This window comes from Natator depressus, chromosome 13 (genome assembly GCF_965152275.1).
Source record: "Natator depressus isolate rNatDep1 chromosome 13, rNatDep2.hap1, whole genome shotgun sequence".
Classification (NCBI taxonomy): domain Eukaryota; kingdom Metazoa; phylum Chordata; order Testudines; family Cheloniidae; genus Natator; species Natator depressus.
Genome location: NC_134246.1, coordinates 33,396,743 through 33,405,571, shown reverse-complemented (window position 1 = coordinate 33,405,571; position 8,829 = coordinate 33,396,743). Strand labels below are relative to the sequence as shown.

Below are 8,829 nucleotides of genomic sequence, written 5' to 3'. Positions count from 1 at the left end.
GGAAGCCATGAGAGGTACCCAGGATATTTCTGATGCATTGTAGGCTTTATTTATTTGAATGTTCAATGGAGAGCACAAAAAAACTTCCCAGGGCCAGTGATAGAGATATTAACAAGCAAAAGAAGGCCAGGTTGTGATCTCAGTGGGAAGACAAAGGACCAGCTCCCCAGCTGAAAAAATCATTGGCTTCTTTGGAAACAATTGGCCAGATTCCCCCTGGTGTAAATCTGTGTCACTCCTTGAGAGTCAGATAGAAAAAAGAAAATGTATATAGCTCGAGTCTAAAACTGCACTCAGCCCAGCCTCCCATGTGTCATGTTCTAATTGTCTCCACATTTATTCCAAACAAATCCAGTCTTACGCTTAAGGAGATGAACTTCCATTCTTGCCACTTGCTAATCTGAAGTAAATTGATCTAACTGTATTGATCCCAATGGGGCCAGATCCCCAGCTGGTGTAATTGGCCTTAGCTCCATTGGCATCCATGGGCCAGCTCCCCAACTGATGTAAATTAAAGTGTTAGAGAGCTTATTCCTTCACTCTCCCACTTCCCTGGTCCTTCTCACATGAACAGAGAGCAACAATACCCAAAGTCCAAAGGTGCAAACAATTCAATGTTTATTGGGGTGAAATTCCAGCAAGCTTAAATCCAAGTTCCTTTTTCCTAATTTTTGAATCCCAATTTACTTCCTGTTTCCCCCTAATTTATATAGTAATATTCTTAGCTATACCTTAACCAATTATTCTACTAAAATTTACCTAACCAATCCTAACATATTGTAACATGATTAGCTAATCAATTATATCCCACCACCTTAATTAGTTTACACCCAACAAAATTAATTATACAGCAGACAGAAACAATGACAGAACCAGGCAAAGACCATGCAAATAATAGCAAAGTGAGAACTATAATGACAAAACAATACAGAAGTGAGGATTTCACAACTACATCTATAAAGAAAGAAGGGTTTCCCAGCTGTGTCTATTGATAAGTGAATTCTTATCAGACAGAATATTATCAAACTAAATTTCCTTTTACATCTTCTAGGCTCTTCCCTTTCTCTGGAGGTGATAGATCAGGTCACCTTCTAACAGCCCCATATTGACTAGTTTGGAATGTGAGGAGGTGACCGTTCGCTTCCCAGCTTATGGCTGCCTCTGCTGCTTAGCCAAAGGCCTTAGCCTAAGAACAGGGCCTCAGACTGTCACAGTAAGAGAAGGCTCTTACACCGGCAGACAGTGAATTTGATTCTTTCTTTTATACCTCTAACTAGCCAAGTGATAAGAATACACCTAAATTCATCGAGTACAGGCCTTTACCGACAGGCCTGAATATCTGTATCCTAACACAGAGTAGGCCTACTGAGGTCAGTGCTGCTTTACCCCAGTTGAGAATCCAGCCATAGTGCTGAGCAGGGTGATAAATATGAAGTGGAACAGATTGGGTGCATTACATTGACAGACCCCTAATGTGCATCCCTATGAACATTAGGGTTCTGTTAATGTCATGCAGGAGAGGGAAGTGAGGTTTGTTCTGGCTCAAGGATGCCCCAACCACTTGGGTCTCTTTCAGGATCCTCCCTTTGCTGCCAGCTACATTCATTCTTGCTGAGTTAAGATGCCTTCTGCTATGTTCTTCTGTGTAGTTTCATTGATTCCAAGGTCAGAAGGGACTACTGTGATCATCCAGTCTGACCTCCGGGATAACACCAGCCAGAGAACTGCCCCCAGAATAATTCCTCGAGCAGAGCTTTTAGAAGAATAAGGTGAAAGGTGGGAAAATATTTGGGCACATGTCTAGCGAGAGAGTCAAAACATTTCAACTTTTTTTTCCCGAATGATGTTTCTTTTCGAAATTTTGCTAGGCTAGTTTTTTAAAGGATTAAAAAAAATTCCAAAACCACAACTCAACTAAACAATATGACAAAACAAAATGCAGAAATGGAAAAAAAAATAATTGGAGGTCGACCCAAAACAAAATGTTTTTTTTCTGATTTTTCAATTCGGCCATCCAACAAAGAATATCAATCATTTGCTCAGCTCTACTTGGAATCCTAAGTCACATTTTGAAAACTAAACAGATAGGAGCCTAAATCCTTTTGACTAAATCCCAGTACAAGCCCAGCTGCCAGAGTTCAGCTGACACACTGTGTGTGTGACACCTATTCTTAGAGATCCCTTCAAACTCAGTTATTTTCTGTTCTGGCGAGGACACAGTGAGCACATCTACACTGCAGTAAAAATCCCCACGGCAGAGAGTCTCAGAGCCTGGGCCAACTGACATGGGCTTGTGGGGCTTTCACTGTGGGGATTAGAAATAGCAGTGTCGACTTTCCTGCTCAGACTCTGAAATCTCTCAGGTGGGTGGTCTAGCCAGTGGGCAATGAGATATTCTGATATGGGGGTCCCTCCGTTTCTTTTGTTGAAGCTTTTCTACTGTGGATAAATAATTAAAGAGACATTGGGTCTGAGAGACAGTGTGCCAGCACGAGAATGACTCTATAGGTTAGTGGTTAAAGCACTTAGCTAGGAAGGGAATGGCCCACAATCTCGTCCCCTTGACCTTTTGTTATTCAGCCCCAGAGGAACAGTTTCAGTAGCAGCAACAGAGGGCGCTCCATGTCAGAATAGCTCACAGCCCAGTCGTTCCGACACTCACCTGAGAGGTAGCAGATCCCTATTCAAATACTTTCTTCCCTCAGGCAGAAGGGGGACTTAAAGAGGGGGTCTCCCACATCCCAGGGGAGAGGTCCAACCACTGGGCTAAAAGTCACAAGGGCATTCCTCTTACCCCACCCTGGCTTCTTGCAAGAAACATGTGTGACAGGACTCCCAGGATGCAACCTGGAACTGGGGTATCATTGTGCCCCCTTAATTCTCCAGCCTGGGCTGTCTCTCATAATGTTTTGCTAGTGACAAGCAGCGAAGCTTATTTTGCCACTTTGTCAAAGGATAGTGGACATGCACCAGCCTTTGTAATCGGAGCAGATTCCCCAAAACACTTTAGACAAACTCACTGGTGAGGATAAAATATTAAAACAAGTTTATTAACTACAGAAAGAGAATGATTACTTGACTATAAGTCTCACAACAGGAGAGACTGAAACAGTCCCATATCAAAGTATCCCACAGGTGGCTGGTGAGGGTGCAAATCTGCAAGGCAAAAACCTGCTTCGCCTCAGGCTGCGCCACTGTAGTGCATCGGGAGAGCTCCCTCCTGTCGGCATAATTTACTCCACCTCCACGAGAGGCGGAAGCTATGGGGGTCTCCAACATCCCAGGTGAGCTACCAGTTATGATGAGTGGCAGTTAGTTGACTAAAAGTGCATTTGTGAATCTAGTCTGGGGTTTCTTAGAGCATATTTGCAGCCCAGTCCTGGAAAAGGATGCTCTGAATTCAGAATATCGAGTAATCCTAGAAAAAGAAAGTGTAGTATAAACCTTACACTTACCCAATCAGTGGGAAGAACTGTGCCATGTGAGTTATGCACCAAATGAAAACAACTTAAATTCTGGACTTTACATACTGAGTATTAGCAATGTCACCTGAAAATGAGTGTCAGCCCAGGGATTGTCCACAGAATATTCTTAATGATAAAATGTGAAAAACCTGATCTGCTCAAGGATGCAACTGATGAAAATATTGGAGAAAAAAATTGTTTTCATAGAAAAAAATGACCTTTTTTTCCAAACTAAATCTTATTAAAAATTATCCAGATTTTAAGGGAAAGAAACATACATTCAGTAAACAAACACACATATATTGATTGATCGATCAATAGATAGATAGATTAGTACAGTACAGAAATGGCTGTTGAAATTTATCATTTACTAAAAATCATAACTTCATTATATATATACACGTACACAGGTGTTTAGTAAATTAAAAAAGCAGTAACCAACTTCATCATGATTTCTATATAAATTTAAAAAATAGAATTTAAAAATATTAGAAAGTGGCTCTAATTTCACCTCCCTCCAAATAGAAACAACCTCAAAATAAGGAAACTTTTCATAAAACTGGTTCTTTGTTTTTTTTTTCATTTCTGACCAATATTCACCGATGGGGAATTCACAAAGGAAGATGTTATGTTTATTGTTTAAATGGTTCCGTAGAACAGCTTCCCTTTCCCCTGGCATGAGTTAATAGCCCATCAAGAGGGCCAACCCAGACTGCTATGCTTGGATCCACATTATCTCCCTTTTGATTTATCTTACACAAATTAGCATGGATGGCCCGAATTCTTCTGAAATCCATAAATTTACTGAGATCTTTCCTCAGAGCCTCCTTGACCTCTTTGTTTCTCAGGCTGTAAATGAGGGGATTGACCAGGCAGGGTCAGGACTGTGTACAGGAGAGAGAACATTTTGTTCAGGTCTCTCAGTGTATTGGTTTTTGGTAACACGTACACAATAGTGATGGTCCAATAGAAAATGGTCACCACAATGAGGTGAGAGGAGCAGGTGGAGAAGGCCTTCTGCCTCCTGGTGGTAGAAGGGATTTGCAGGATGGCAAAGATTATACAGACATAGGATGTCACAGTGAGTAGAAATGGAGGCAGGGTTAATATAAAGGACAGAAATTTTTGGCATGAGGGGAAAAAAAATAACAACACAGTATAAAGCTTTCATCTCCATCATCTTTTCATGCATGCTTTGGGGAAACTTGCTTCCACATTTTCCCCTTATTCATTCCAAGGTTGCCCTGTCATAGGCAGGCACATTATGTGATCCTGGGATGCATAAATAGGGGAATCTTGAATAGGAGCAGAGAAGTTATTTTATGTCTGTATTTGGCACTAGCGCGACCGCTGCTGGAATACGGTGTCCAGTTCTGGTGCCCACAATTCAAGAAGGTTGTTAGTAAATTGGAGAGAGATCAGAGAAGAGCCACAGAATGATTAAAGGATTGGAAAACATGACTTCTAGTGATACACTCCAGGAGCACAATCTGGTTAGCTTAACAAAGAGAGCGTTAAGGTATGACTAGATCGCCATCTATAAGTAGCTACATGGGGGACTAAACATTGATACTGGGCTTTTCAATCTAGCAGAGAAAGGTCTAACAGGATCCAAAGGCTGGAAGTTGAAGCTAGACAAATTCAGACTGGAAATATGGCACACATTTTTAACAGTGAAAGTAATTAACCATTGGAACAATTTACCAAGGGCTCCATCACTGATCATTTTAAAATCAAGATTGGATGACATCTCATGGTTGCCTGTGACTCTCATTCTCGCCTGATGGAAGAGACTCTGCAGGATGTTTGGAATTTTGTTGACATTCAAACATTTACGGGGCAGATTTCCAAAAGTACAGCGTGTGGTTGGGTGCCTGTCACAAGGGGGCCTGGCCGTTGAAGGGAGGTGGGCTTAGCTCTACCTGTGACTAAGTATCTTGGGCCAGGGATCAGATGACAGCCTGCAGGTTGCTTGCTCCATAGGCAAGGGGCCAGCTCAGTTAGGGAGAAAGACCCAGGAGAAAGGACCTAGAAGGAGACTCTCCACACCCACCAGCTGGGAGGCCTGGCTGGAGAGACCTGCTGTGTGTGCAGGGGCCATAGGACGGGCCAGGCAGGACAAGTCTGTTCTGACTGGCAAGGTGGGTTGCATTGGTTTTAGAAAATAAACTCACCCCTGGACACAGGAGCCGAAATCCTGCTGCTTTTGAGAGCTGCATTTGGCTCACTAGCCAATGAGTCAGCCCCACCCACTTACACCCCCCTAGACCCCAACTGGAAGTCATCCTGCCCAGTGCCCTCCTCAGGTCCTCCTTGACCTCCTTGTTCCTCAGGCTGTAGACAATGGGGTTCAGCATGGACGTCACCATCGTGTAGAAGAGGGCCAGGAGCTTGACGCTGTCCATCGAGTAGCTGGACTTGGGCCTGATGATGCCGGAGCCATAGAAGAGCAAGACCACGATGAGGTGGGAAGAGCAGGTGAAGAAGGCCTTGCGCCTCCCCTCAGCTGATGGCATCCACAGGACGGAGACGATGATGAAGAGGAAGGAGGCCAGGATGAGCGTGAAGCGGGAGATTATGAAAAGAAGAGCCACCAGGTACACGGCCCACACGTTCATGGAGGTGTCCCCGCAGGCCAGCTTCAGGAGGGGTGGGATGTCACAGAAGAAGTGGTTGATCCTGTTGGCCCCACAGTACATCATACTGAAGACGTAGCTGGTCTGGCTCAAGCCCACCAATATCCCCACCGTCCAGGAGGCTATGGCCAGCTGGGCACAGCCCTCTTTCTCATGATGAGGGCATAGTGCAGCGGGTTGCAGATGGCCACGTATCAGTCGTAGGCCATGGCAGCCAATAGGCAGCATTCAGTGATGCCAAAGAGGGGGAAAAATACATCTGGATGGCGCAACCCCATAGTGAGATCCTTTTGTTCTCCAACACCAGGCTCACCAGCATCTTGGGCACAATGGACATTGTGTAGCAGATCCCCAGCAGGGACAGGTTGGTGAGGAAAAAATACATCAGCCTGTGGATGGATAGGTTGGATTTTATGACAGCCATGATGAGAATGGACAGCCATCAGGGACACCGCATTCATGGACAGAACCCTTGCAAAGAGCAGCATCTGCAGGTCCACCAGCTGGAAGAATCCCTCGAAGATTAACTCTGTCATAGAGGTCTGATATCCCTTGACCAATGGCTTCGCGTATTTCAACGGCAGAGGGAGTGAACAAAGGCACCCGCATCAGGGAAGACAAGGCAAGAAAGTCATTTATTTACCTACCCAGGACCCTGTCCGAGATTGTGGTTCCAACAGCCAAATTAAGGCTTATTGTAGCAATGTTGCCCAAAGATGTTCAGATGGCTATGGGAGTGTGGATGCAGGGAGAGCCCCTAGACATATCACACCTTAAAGAAGCGGCGCACCAGGCCACCAGAGTGGTTGGTTAGCCCAGAGCTGGGGCTCCTGCTCCTGTCACTGCGGTCGCAGCCCCAGTGCCTTGACACAGGCACCTATGGTCGGACACCATTCGGCTCTGCACACAGTTGTGGATGTCCTTAAAGGACCATGGGGAACCTATGGGCCAATGGGACGGGAAACCCATCGAGTCTGTAGCACTCCGCTGTATTCAGCTAGGGTTAGGGTTTACCAGATAGCAACTGTGAAAAAACGGGACAGGGGGTGGAGGGTAATAGGCTCCTATCTAAGAAAAAATCACCAAAAACGGGACTGTCCATATAAAAATGGGACATCTGGTCACCCTAGCTAGGGTTGAAACTCCCAGAGCCGGGGGTGTGGGGTGACATTGGGACCAAGAAAGCAACTTCAGATTAGGGAGGCCCTGACTCCTTGAGTCCACTGGGAGAGGAAAGCACCCAGGGATGGACCTGGGTGGGACCTCTCCAGATGGATTCTGGAGGAAGGTTGCGGGTGCACCTTTGGGTGGGGGGCCCACATGAGTGCCCTGAGACATCTGAACTAGATTTTGTGGCACTGGTGGATATCGGTGCGGCTGTTTCACTGCATCCCTTCACTGCCAATCCAGGGAACTATTGAGATCCAGGGATTTGATGGCACTCTAGTGCAGGGGCAAGTGTTGGGACGACTGGTCACCCAGGTGGGGAGTCTTACCCAAAGATGGCCCTGGATTTATAGCCCCACAACTTCAGAACCAATTCTGGGCACAGATTGCTTGTGGGGGGAGGAATAGTGGTTGATTGTGCTAGCAAAGGTTTATGGAGGACCCCAAAGAAAGACTGGACCCCTGAAGTAAGGAAGGGAGATACCGGATTGCTGACGCATAGTATGTTGGGAGTGGTGGCAGTGATCGGGGATAGCAAGGAGGTATGGAGGAAACCCCAGGCATGGGCGGTTTTCCCCAGGCATGGGCGGCACACAAGTTGGACTGCAGTAAATGGACTGTGGAACCAGTGAAAATAGAAGGACCAGCGGTCCCCCCACAGAAACAATATCCTATCCCCACAGCTGCACGCTGGGCTGTAGCGGAGATAGTCAAAGAGCTGGAAGAGCAGGGAGTAGTGAAAAGACTGGCTTCCCCCTTTAACTCCCCCATATGGCCTGTGAGGAAAGCTGATGGTGTTTCATGGAGACTGACTGTCGACTATCGGAGGGTTAATGCGATGACCCCACAATGGGCGCCAGTAGTCACGGACATGACCCAGGTGTTGCAAGACATACCGAGGGAAGCTAAAAGATTTTCTGAATTGGATTTGTCTAACTGTTTCTTTGCTATCCTGCTCGAGGAAGGATCACAGGACCGATTCACATTCCCTGAGGACGGGGTACAGTATTGCTTTACCTGTGTACCCCAGGGATTTCATAGTGCCCCCGCTATTGCGCATAAGGTGGTGACCCAAATGTTAGATCATCTCCCTCCAGGGGATAAGGGGTAGGTGGTCTCATATGTGGATGATATCCTGATAATGGGAATGGACAATGCGGATGCCCGAGGGAGGACTGAACAAGTAATGGAATTGATTCAACAGCATGGTATGATGGCATCCCTTGAAAAGGCACAATTAATATAACCACAGGTGGAATACCTGGGGGTTACCCTATCGGAAATGGGAAGGTCTATTAGTGAACAACTATTGTCAACTTTGCAGAATTTACCAGCTCCCCAAGATTTGAGAAGCCTACAGGCCATATTAGGGGTAAAAGCCCTAATTTTGTAAGAGCCCAAATATGAGACTATGCGCGTATCACCAAGCCCCTTTATAGCCTATTGAGGAAGGAGGCCCGGTTCCAATGGATCCCAGAGAAGGAAGCAGCTTTCAGCGAGCTGAGGCAATCCTTGTTGCGAGCAGTGACGTTGCAACCTGTACGGGTTGGAGGGTCCATATA

General features: G+C 45.9%; 1 pseudogene; it reads right to left on the bottom strand.

The window, feature by feature from the left end:
* Positions 1-4,265: 4,265 nt before the first annotated feature.
* Positions 4,266-6,636, bottom strand: LOC141997717 (olfactory receptor 10A4-like; annotated as a pseudogene).
* Positions 6,637-8,829: the final 2,193 nt, after the last annotated feature.